This window comes from Peromyscus maniculatus, chromosome 3 (assembly GCF_049852395.1).
Source record: "Peromyscus maniculatus bairdii isolate BWxNUB_F1_BW_parent chromosome 3, HU_Pman_BW_mat_3.1, whole genome shotgun sequence".
NCBI lineage: Eukaryota > Metazoa > Chordata > Mammalia > Rodentia > Cricetidae > Peromyscus > Peromyscus maniculatus.
The window spans coordinates 118,583,964-118,596,549 of record NC_134854.1 but is presented as its reverse complement, the minus strand read 5'-3'; the positions used below and the strand labels follow the sequence as shown (position 1 = coordinate 118,596,549).

The 12,586-nt window shown below is 41.3% G+C and overlaps 1 protein-coding gene and 1 pseudogene across 4 annotated transcripts in view; one reads left to right on the top strand and one right to left on the bottom strand.

The window, feature by feature from the left end:
* The window catches only part of Tafa1 (TAFA chemokine like family member 1), a 520,237-nt gene that overhangs the window by 449,642 nt on the left and 58,009 nt on the right, over window positions 1–12,586 (bottom strand). The gene's annotated exons all lie outside the window — the stretch shown is intronic.
* LOC102923143 (nuclear pore complex protein Nup50 pseudogene) lies at window positions 5,669–11,428 on the top strand (annotated as a pseudogene). The gene has a single exon (XR_013050045.1). The product of XR_013050045.1 is annotated as a nuclear pore complex protein Nup50 pseudogene (transcript).

Here is a 12,586-nt window from a genome sequence, read left to right as displayed (position 1 = left end):
CATCATTTAGTCATTCATTCAGTTGTTCATCCCAGCTGCTGTTCTGTGCTCCAGCTTGGCCATCTTTCTATGCCACTCGTTTCCTGTTTTCATTTCCGTGGCTCCAACTGCTGCAAACCCACCCTCACAGCGGCACCCTGTCAGTCAATTCTCTTCCACCCTGTTTCTGGATGTTGAAATTCAACATTGAAAATTCCTCACCTTTTAAAGCTTAACTTTTGTTGTTTCAGAATGATGAATGATTCTGCCTACTCTTAAATCCCTCCCAGCCATAGAAAACTGAGTGCTAGCAGTTATAGCCTGACCTGCTTCCAAATGGTTTGCTCCTTCTGCCTTGCAAGCAAACCAAGAGGTGATCAAGCCACCTCCAGCATATACTGTCACAGCCTGTAGCCACCATATCATCTAACCTACCCTGTTAGGAGGAACTATGTCCTTAAACTGTGAGTCAAAACAAATCCTTCCTATCTTAAAGTGCTTCTTTTTGATATTCTACTACAGTGATAAAAAGAATAGCTCCCACAAACTTCCATCACAAATTTAGAGAAGACACTATCCATTTTGAGGTGTCATTTTCACATTTTTAATATTTTTATAAGCTTTATTTTAAAAGGAACCTGCTAACAAAAAAATCACACATGGAAATTAATTCTGGGTTTTCTTTTACTGTAAATTCATTACTTCATGTGCCCATAAAGAAACATCCCTGTCTTTAATGAGCAATAAATAGTGCAATTAGAAAAAGCAAAAAGGCAAAACCACACTGGGTTCATTGCTCACCTTTCTTACACCATCGTGAAGATCCTTCCTGAAGAAGACATGATCTCACTCTCAAAAATAAGAGGCCGCTCCTGGATCCTCTGAATATATCTTCATCATTAGCTAGCTCTGTTCTTCACTTACATATCTGTTCTACTTAGGAATCTACTCTCTCATGACACTATGTATAATCCTGAGTGCTTATATCCTGTGTAAAATACATCTGTTATTCAGGCTTAAATCCCATCTTTTCAAGCTTCCAGTGAGGTGATAAACAGGGCCCTTCCTGATGCCCAGATCATTTCTAACGTTGTAGCACAAGATGTGATTCCTACTTGGACCTCATGTTCCAACACTGATTACTACTCCATGTAGCATGAATAAAGAGTCTTTATTAATAAAATAAACCCAGAGCCAAGTATTGGGGTAAACACTGGAAGATCAGAGAGACAGAACAAGCCACAGCTAACCTCACCTGGCCAACTTCTCAGCTGATCTTGTTTCCTCAGACTGGAAGCTTCTGTGTCCTCATCCCATTGTCTCTCAGCTGAACTGCTGCTGCTCAAAAGCCTGAAGCTTAACCAGCTAAAAGCTTCTAGTTCCTGGTCCTCACACCTTATATACCTTTCTGCTTTCTACCACCACTCCCTGGGATTAAAGGCTCGCTTTCTGAGATTAAAGGCATGAGTCACCATGCTTGGCTGTATCCTTGAACACATGGATTTCTGCCTCTGGGATGCTAGGGTTAAAGGTATGTGCTACCACTGCCTATCCTAAGCACCTAATGGCTTTTCTGTTCTCTGACCCCAGGTAAGTTTATTAGGGTACACAATATTTTGGGGAACACAATACCACCACAACTCCATCCCAGCCAACCTAGTTCCTTTTCTCAAGACTTCTGCTTCCCACTCTCCCTGAGGCATACCAACTACATTAAAGGTGGAATTATTCATATAAGAAGAAATCAATCACCACATTTCTTTAAAAAAATTATACTCATGTCATTTTCACTCTCAAAATGCAGAACCCACATTTTGATGAGACACTCATTTAATATCCTTCTCAAAGCCCACTGCCTGTCATTAACATTTTCTGGTATGGGCTCTTACATGGTGTAGCATGGATGGGACAGAGAGACCCCTGTGTGGACTGCTGTGGCACTGTCCACTGGGAAGTTTCATGGTGCTGTTGGTGGCTCCTGTCTACTCTGCTTAAGCCAAGTTCACTTTCAGGGAGTAGCTCTGTCCAAACAACTCTGAGAAATAAACTTGACATATACAGCTGGGAGTCAGGGGAAAGAGAAAGTGAGACATTGAAAAGGAACGTGTAGCTGGTACAGAGATGAAACCTATGCAAGGCCACTACATGATAAAGTCTGTGGTGGTTTGAATAAGAATGGCCCGCAGGCTCATATATTTGAATTCTTAGTCCCCAGGGAGTGGAACTGTCGAAAGAAATAGAAGGATTAGGAGGTGTGGCCTTGTTGGAGGAAGTGTACCACTGAGGGTGGATTTGGGGGTTTCAGAACCCCATGACAGATCCAGTCTCTTTGCTTATGGATCAGGATGTAGCTCTCAGCTACTCCTCCAGCACCATGTCTGTCTGCCACCATGCTCCCTGCCATGAGGATATAGTCTAAGCCTCTGAAACTATAAGCAAAGTCCCAACTAAATGTTTTCCTTTGTAAGAGTTGCTTTGGCTGTCATGTCTCTTCACAGTGACTAAGACAGTCCAACCATCCACCCTAATATGATGGATTGTGATGGTGAGATTCCAAGAATTCACCTTTTCATTATGTAGTGCCCACCCACTAAAAAGAGCAATCAAAAGCTACCTAATTGAATTATCCATGAGTCCATTTAAAAAAGAAATATTGCTCAATAAAATTATACAGCCTCTCTCCCGCCCACCTCTTCACTCTTTTATCTTTCCCCTAAGGCATATGTACCTGACCTCCATGAGAAAAGAAAGAGCCACAGCTCAACAGGAAACTAAGTCCACATCACAGTGGACACCAGGGTCTCCACATTCACGGGGCCCCAGAGTGACGCCATTCATGAGCAAATAAGCTTGCTATAAAATCTCAGTGCAGAGATTCTTGGCAAAGCATCTGCATATCAATTGCTAATCTGGAATATCCCCATTCACTATATGTTTCTTTGCCTGAAATTACACCAGTTTAGCTTTATTTCTTCCAGATCAAATGCCATGGCCTTAAACACTATTAAAATAAAATCATTTACCCTGGAGTCTCAAAATGAAGTTCCACTAGTCACTGTACACCCAGGATCTGCGTGTGTGGGATTTCTCCATTGGAACCAGTTGGTATAAAAACTATAGTGATGCAGTTGTGGTAGGTGAAGCAGCTATACATGTGCTATGCAATAGTAGAGTACTGTCACTGCCAGGAGACAGGCAGGCACTGACCACTTGGGGAGGCCACACCTCCAAAGGAAGAAAAGGATCCTTTGTAAGGATGTATAAGTGTATACACATATACACACATACACATATACATGCATACATACATACATACATACTCATGAACATAGACACATATGCATGCATTGTTGATAGGTAGACTTCTGAGGGAGTTTAAGGATAATACTAAGACATTACAGACAAACATCTCTTCCTTTCCAGGTTGACTACTAGAAGAATCAGGAGCCAATTGTCTCTTATATTTCCTGAGTGAGATGTGAGCAGCAGATTGGCTATAATTGTACCCATTTAAAGAATCAAAGAATGTGTGAATGTATGTGTGTCTATGTGTGTGTGTGTGTGTGTGTGTCTGTGTCTGTGTCTGTGTGTGTGTGTGTGTGTCTGTGTCTGTGTCTGTGTGTATGTGCTATGTGTCTTGGTTCTAAGGACCAAAGGGAGGTCTTAATGAGGCTAGGTGAGTGTTCTAACATTAATGTCCTAATTTGCTCTCTTGCTTTGATAAATACCATGACCTAAATGTCCCCACCCTGTATCAGGTTAACAAAACCTAAACAGCACACCATATAATCCTAATGATAGGGACAGATTCACTTGGACCTAGGGAATTTCAGCTCAGACACCTAAGTTTAAGCAATTACTCTCTCATGGCACTTGAATTCAGAATGCCTAACAGTCTGTAAATCCAAGTAGTATACTTCACAAAAGTACTTATTTCATTCACTCTTTAATTTATTTAGTTCGGCTTGGCCCTTTGCTAAATTGTAGACTAGATAAAGATTATCCGTGGGGCTTTTTGTCTGAATTTGGCTATTTTTTGTCTAATGCCATGCACAAAAATATTCCATCATCCCAACACTGCTAAATGATCAAGTCACATATGTATAATATAACTACATATTATTAATGTAGCCTTCAAACACATTCCTATATGGACTTTAATATGGCATCTCTTGATTGCATATAACATTAAGTGTCATATAAATAGTACATAAATAATGTACTGTATTGTTAGAGAATAACAAGAAAAGTCTATATGTGTTCACTACACATGCAACTTTTTTCCAAAAAAGTTCAGTCCTCAGTTGAATCCATGGGTGAGGGAGTTGTAAATAGGGACACAACTATAATGAGTGCCTTGTGCTGTCAGAGAGGCCAGGGCTCTTTAGTGGCACTGTTCCTGCAATCTCCCTTCTGACTGCCAAAACTCATCTGTCCTTTGTTCAAAACTATTAGAGATGTGTTCTCTACCTCTTTTGATAAGGAGTTGAGGCCAGGCTACCTGAATTCAAATCTCACCTCTGCCACTAACTCTTTGACTTTGAGGATGATATTTATCCTTTCTGCCTCAACAGTAGAAAGCTTAAGTACAGAGTAAGAGTAGTGACTGTGTATGTGACAATACTTTGCGAACTGTGAAGTGGGATAAAGGTTGTTGTCATTATGTTGCAGTAAGCCTATATTTTAGTTCTTACTATATGCCAGAAACTCTGTGATATACATTATATAGATTATAAATCATCTTGGTTGATGTTCATAACAACCTGAGATACGTTTGTTATTACTCCCATTTCACAGATGAGGAAACAAGGCTCAATGCATTAGGTAACTTTCTGAAGGTCACAGAGTATATGTAATAGAGCTGTGAAGTGTGATTTCACTAACTAAATTTTTGCACCTGTATCATAATTCACAGAGAAACCATTATCAATGTTACCACTAATATGTATGATCTATATACTAATGAATATTTTTATTGAGGCTACACCACTGTATTAGTTACTGTTCTGCTGCTGTGAGAAAACACCATGACTAAGGCAACTTAAAGAGTTTATTTGGGTTCATCGCTGCAGAAGGTCAGAGTCCACGAAAGTGAAGCAAAGACATGGCAGCAGGAGCAGGAAGCTGAGGACTCACATCCTGAGCCAAAAGCACCAAATAGAAAGTGGACTCCAAAGTGGAGTAAGCCTTTAAAATCCCAAGGTCTCCCTCCAGTGACATGCTTCTTCCAACAGGCCCTAACCCCTAAGCTTCCTCAAACAGTGTCATCAACTGGGGACCAAGCATTCAAATGTCTGAGACTATAGGAGACATTTCTCAACTAAAGCACCACAATCATCAAGAAACTACAATATTCAATGGTTTAAAACACAAACACATTATTGTATTTCCTGCTCTGATGCTGAATGACTCCTAACTCTTTCAATGATAAGGCTATTGTAATTGCTTTTCTCTATGCACTTACATCAAGATCCTTTCTTTCTCAAATGAGCAAAGTCCCCTTTGCCATGTAAAATATGGTAATATGGTATTCACAGGATCTGCCCTAGGGATGCAGAAGGAACATCTTTGGATAGACCCAATATTTTGTCTATCACACCTTGAAAATATCAAGCTATGAAACTATACTTAAAGAATTTTTTCTAATATAAAAGTAAATTTCTTCCATCCTCCCATAGTTTATGAGCATAGATTTATGTTTAAATGACATTGTGAACTTGATATTTTTCTCACTAACTTAATGAAATAAGCTGTCAGTCACAGGAGGGTAAGAAAGATACCCAGTGTCATCTTTTTCCAGTGCTGATGCAGGAAGCTGGCTTTGGTGGCTATGGGAGCTCTGCTTTAAGTGATGGGAATTAGCCCATAAAGCAGAGAGTGAAGCTGTGGACCATAGATAGCATTTGAGCTCTCAGACAACAATCCATAGAGTGCATATTTCTATCCAGGGCTCCCTTTGCAGAGTGTAGAAGATACATTGACTCTGAGCCAAGAAAAAGCAGCTCTGCCCTCACTCAAGGAAGAGAACTATTGGCCAGGGGTAACAGGATTCTAAGACAAGAGAGGAGAGAAAGTGGTTTCAATACAGCTGAGTTATAATTGTCAGATTCACACCTCTTTTTCACTAAGTATCTTATTATAAACTATAGTCAATGAGAACCTCCTTTGTTGTGATGAAATCAGCTTCACATGGGCTATAAGTAGATCTGAATACAAACAAAGTTCATGGGTGATAAATGCTCTTTATTGCTTCCATAACCCCATACCTGCAATGACACCTCCAAAATTGCAGTTGGGGCTTCCTGGACCACATGTTGCTTTTTATACTGGAACTCAAATCAAGTCACCCTGTCCAAGGTCAGATGACTGAAAATACTAGAATTTAATGGTGGCTGGGAAGAACTCTTAGCCAATGAATCTTGGGAATTGATTTGCCAGTTCCCCAGTACCTTCATGCCCTGTTGGGAATTTAAGGAAGTTTGCATTTAGCTGTAGTTCTCAGTTTCCCATGGGATTAAGCCCTAGCTGCTCACTGTGATATTGTACTGGCATCCTGACTAGCTGTTTTATCTCCACTGTTTCAAACTAATATGTCCTCCTGTGTTTTCTAGGTAAACCAAGAAAAATTTCACCTTAGCATATACACATGGCATCAAGACAGTTGGAATTAGAGAGATTAAGGAAAGTGAACGATCAAATTTCAAAACAAGATCATATAAAGAAAAGCAGCTCAAATTTATCTGAAATTGAGAAGTTTTTTTTTTCCATTTGGTTCTATTTTAGTCTTGTTTTTGTTTGTTGGGGATATAAAACAGTGTGTGTTTACTGTGTGAGAAAGTCGTGGGGAAACAAGAATGAACTAGGCACTTCAGTTGTAAACCAAAATGGTCTTAGAAAAGGTTATCTTTAAAAAAAACATTAAATTTGCACACACAGGCACACACACATACACACTCACATGTGTGTGCACATATGGTAGTCAAAAGACAAGCATCTCTCTCTCTCTCTTTCTACCATGTTGTATCCCTAGTATTGATGGTGTTGAACTCAGGTTCATCAGGCGAGGCAGCAAATGCCTTTACCTGCTGAGCCCATCTCACCAGCTCCAGGAAAGGCATCTTTAAAACTGACCCTTGAAGGAGATGAGGAAATGGTTCAGTGTGTAGGATACTTGCCTTGCAAGCCTGAGGATTAAAGATCAGACCTCCAGGACATACTTAAAGCTGGGCAGGCATGGCAGCTGTCTGTAATATCAGCACTTGGAAGGCAGAGACAGGAGACCCCCCAGAACAAGCTGGCTAGCAAGACAAGCCAGAATAGATGATCTCCAGGAAGTTCAAGGAGAGATCATGCCTCAGTATATAATGTGGAGAATAAGCCAGGTAAGATACAAGATGTCAACTTTGGGGCTCCACAAAAAAGCACACCCATCACATACACATGGCAGGGGGGTGGGGATATAATTAACCTTAGAAACTTGAAACTGGCTAACTCAAACAGAATTGCTCTTATTGGTTAGACTATGTGTATACTATGCTATCAGAATTGCCATGACTCTTACCTGGGGTAACCTGGAATGGGGTATAGCTGGAGGAAGATACAGTGGTTTGTGTTATCTCTCTGGCTCCTGAGAAAGACAGTGGCAATGGTCATTGGAATGATTGTGGAATTCCCGAGGGCTGTTAAGTGTCACCCATGAGAAGAAAGAAGGAAATGACCGAATAAAGTGCTCTGAATACCAACTCAGGGAAAGAAAGAAAGCCAGCAGTTTTGAAGAACAACATGAAAAGAGACTCTCATTTTCTGCTGGTGAGAGATCAGACTGGAAACTAGTGGGAGGGAAGAGTGGGGATATCTGATATGATAGAGAACAACAGCTACTTCTTGTTGCTTAAGAGCTGAGCAGAAGTTTGACCCAAGAAAAGGCCTTGAAAGATGACCATACCACTGTCCTCAAGGTCTACCCATGGTCTGATAACCAAGGTCAAGTTTCAACATAGCCTCATGAGGACAGTACCAACTCTGTATCATGAAATACAAATTATTCAATGATGGCATTTCACAACCAAGTGAACAGATTCCTGTGGAACTAATGCACATGTCTGGAAATGGGTCTTAAGACATGTACCTTTGGGTAAGGGAAGGGAGCAACATATGGTGAAGGAAAATTTGCTGCTATCAAGGCTCTGACTACATGGAGAATAACAGAAATTGGACTTTCCCATCTTCTGCCCTTGAACCCATGAGTGGCTTTCAACTGACATCTAAAGTTGGGAAACAAATGTCCCTACTCACCACACTTAGGTGGGCCATCTCTGATGATGAACTTTACATATTTTCTAGACTTTATCCACAGAGGTCTTAACCTTGTCACAAAGGATGATAGGTGGCTTGTCAGATTGTTTGTTTTATTTTCCACCCAGTGGAAGTTCTGGAACCCAAGTTTTTGTCTGATGGCTTGCTTGCAGGAAAACCCAAACCAAGATATGGAGAAGAAAATCTCAACACTAAGATTTAAGGGCATCCTTTAGCATTACCAAAAGTGGTACACACTAGTATCCAATTAACAACTTGAGAATCTTAATACTTAAGGAAACCAGCAGTTCACTTGCAAATTTTAGGACATAGTCTAAACGTTAGTAGCTACATTAAATATTGGCTGAATGCATGACTACAAAACAGATAACATTAACTCTAACCTCTTTCATAACTCACAGGGTGGCAAACTTTGCCTGTAAAATGATGAATGATAAATAGCTGAGGTTTCACAGGGAACTCAATGTCTGTTGTAACTATTTATCTTTGTTGCTGTGTAAAGGCAGCTGTGGACTATATACAATGAACATAGATGCATTTCAATAAAACTTTGTTTGTAACCTCATGCCAGGCCACAGGGCATAGTTTACTAATTCCTAGTATAATCAAGTTGATTTCACTACCAAATAAGTTGGAATCCAGAAAAGTTCAGGTGTCCCTGATGGCTATTTTGATATGTTTTAAATTTTATTATATAAGATGTTTTGCTGGAAGCTTCACTGATCATTTGAGTGACTCTACAGCACACAAATTATGAAGAAATAAAATGTTACACAATAAATAGCAAAGGCAGATGTGATGACATAGTTGCCTTGAAAGGAGAGTGAGTCAGTGTCCCTCTCTAAAATGCAGTTTCACCTTCTAAGTTTTCAGTTATAAGCAGTTAAATGTGCTCTAAAAACACTGAACAGAAAATTCAAGAAATAAACACCAGATAAGTTTCAAATAACTTTGTAAAGATGCATTATGTTTTATCACTGTTGTTATCTTAAACATAATTTAAAAAACTGTTTTAAAGGATATATACATATGAAGCCATGGCATATATTTACCTAGACACACATATGCATACACGCATATATATGTATGCAAACTTCGTTCAGCGATATCTACAGTTGCAGGCATTCATTGAGGGCCTGGAACCTATTGCCTTGGTAAAAGCAGAAGATCACTATATTCATGTACCTTAAAAATGGACAGCAAAATTAAGGAGGAGAAATACAAGAAGATGAAGCAGCCGAAATGGCAGATGTGGTGTTCTCATTCCTATTAGAAAAATCCTAGATTTTACTTGTTTCCCTCTTGAATATCCAGTTTCTCAGGCATGCAGACCAAAGTCCTGAAAAAGGTCCGTTAAAATTTAAATAGCCCCGAGATTCCAGCCTGGAGCGCGCTGTGTGGTCGCCGTTCCCCAAGAGGTATCCGGCCCAGAAGTCCCTTCGCTCAGTGCGGGATACAAGGGAGGGCCATGGACATGTTTTCGAGACGCCAGATTTGCTGACAACCAAATCTCTCCCGGCTTCTGATAAAGACAGCCCTCAGAACCCACAAAGATCTGTGGGAACCCTGAGGGAGAGTCAACACATATGGCCAAAAAAAATGCCAAGAAGGAAGTGACAGGCAGGAACTTGCATCAAAGCCCTGAAGAGGAGGGAACATTCTCACTGGCCAGTCAGGATGTCCTGAGGAATAGAACCATAAAGAGAGCCAAGCGGAGAAACACCAGACTCCAGCCCGATGACGGAGGAGCTTCCAAAGGGATTAAAGGTCTGGCTGTGCCTTCAGGGGGAGGAGAATTTAGCAGTGGCCCTGGAGAGGAGGCTCGGGAAGGACTAACAACCAGAAAGAATACAGCCAGGGCTGCAGCAGAGCCCAAGGCAGTCCTAGGTTCTGTTACTGCGAATGGCCCCACTTCTTTGGACCGTGAACAGATCTCAGATCCCCAGACTAACGGCCACAGTCAGTATCCTGCCTTCTCCGGCCTGGCTTTCAGTCAAGCCTACGCTGGGAGTGTCTACCACAGGCAGTTGACTGGCCTGAACTGCTCTGTCCGGGACTGGATAGTGAAGCATGTGAACGCAAACCCCTTCTGTGACCTGACGCCTGTGTTTAAACAGTATGAGAAATACTTGGTTGCCATCGAGAAGCAGCTCCATAGCAGCTGCGGCTGTCTTTTTGAAAGAGATCCCAACAGGGGCTGGGTTGGGACACAGCCTCCTCCCCGAGATGTTGCGGCTGATCTGCAGCCAGAGTCAGCCACGTCTGAAAAGACAGAGTTTGCAGCCGAGAAGAAAGCGGACCCATCGCAAGGAGCAACAAGTGCCTCGTGTGATTTTGGCAAGAACACGACTGAAAGCCAAGTTTGGGTTTCCTTAAGCTCTGGTCTCATGAATGGAGCTTCATCATCTACCAGAAGCTCCAGCTTAACAGGTAAAAGTTCCACCCAGAGGAAACCAGTGCCTGCAAACGCCCTGGACAGTCCAGCACAAGGCAGCAGTGATGAACACAAAGGCAGAAGGGATGAGCCACCCAAGGCGGTCCTCGTGGAAGAGAAGGAGGAGGATGTTTTCTACTCCAAACGATGTAAACTATTGTACAAGAAAGACAGTGAATTTAAAGAAAAGGGTGTGGGCATACTGCATTTAAAAGCCACGGCCAATCAGAAGATGCGGCTCTTAGTGCGGGATATCAAGGTAGGCAGCATACTCCTGAATGTGCCAATCTCTGCCAATACGCCATGTACCCGGATGGGGAAGAATAACGTCCTCATTGTCTGTGTGCCCGATCCACCGCTTGATAAGAAGAATGCCGCCATCGAGGTCACCATGCTAATTCGGGTGAAAACAAGTAAGGATGCAGATGAGCTGCACAAAATTTTACTGCAGAGAAAGGGTACTTGAACACACAAATTCCATCGCAGAGCTTGCCAACTTCCTGCTTTTTGCTCTGCCCCAAAACGTAGTTTTCCATCTGTCTTTGCTTATGACACCCTAAGAATTTCCATATAATAGAAATGTTGTGAGGAAAATTAAGGCCAACAAAAACTTCAGATGAATGTGGAGAAAGTTGTGCTCCCTTATTAACGGTCGCCTAACATGCAGAATACTTTTGAATAAAAAGGTTTTGGAATTTTTTTTTTGATATTCATTTCCTGAGTAAATTAAGTATAGGTGATTTCTTGGAAAGAAATAAGTAGCCCATCTAGAAGAGGGGTGGCATTTTAAACAATTTTGACTAAGATCCTCCTTGACTTGGTCACCTAGAAGATTTCCTACTAATAGGGCTCACCTTCTTCCACACCACACTGCGTCTGTTTTCATTCTCATCCTATCTGCAGTGGCCATCTCTGCTAGAAATGTCAAAGGCTAAGGCCTAGACCAGGGATGGCTACTGCAGGGTGCTGGGTAACATATACCAAACCCTTTAGAAGAGTGACTCTCAATCTCCCTAATGCTGCAACCCTTTAGCACAATTCCTCATGTTTTGATAACCCCAACCACGAAAGTATTTTCATTACTACTTCATAACTGTAACTTTGCTACAGTTATGGATCATGATGTAAATATTTGTGCTTGTCTGATGGTATTAGGAGACCCCTGTGGAAAGGTCATTCAACCCCCAAAGAGGTTGTGACCCCCCAGGTTGAGAACCATTGCTCTGATTCTGATTCCATTCCATCAGTATACATCTACTCTGGCTCTCTTTTACCAATCTGTATCTCCAAGGAGAAAATAAGCTGTGGATGATGCTGGTGACATAAATATCTCCTGTCCAAATCAAGGCAAATGGTTTCTGCTCATGAAACAAAAGTGAGTATCCCTGATGGAGTGTCATTCTTTGTAAATCCAATTCTCATTCAAACCAACTGTAAAATATTATTATCAAACTAAAAGTGGAATCAAATCTTTGAGAGTCATGTATTATCTGAATGAGTCATGACTCATCTTTTCAAAATTAGCCATTAACAGTTGACCAACATCCAAAAGTGAACCAGATAGGAAAAACTGTATGGTTCAATATTGTGTCAGGCACACTGTGGGAATTATAGATGAATAATTGATCAAACAGATTGACAAGTAAGATGAATGGGGTTGACCAAACAAGATATGAAGCCAGGAGATCAAGCTGGCTAGAGTACAACTTTCAAATATGCCTTATAAGAGTGCACTGGTTGGGAACTGTGCAAGACCTCCTGATCAAAACCCCATGTCTTGGTTGTAGTGTAAGTCTTCTCAGAGGATACTATTCTTTAATCATCACAAAGCTTCCATATGGGCTGCAGGAGGATGGA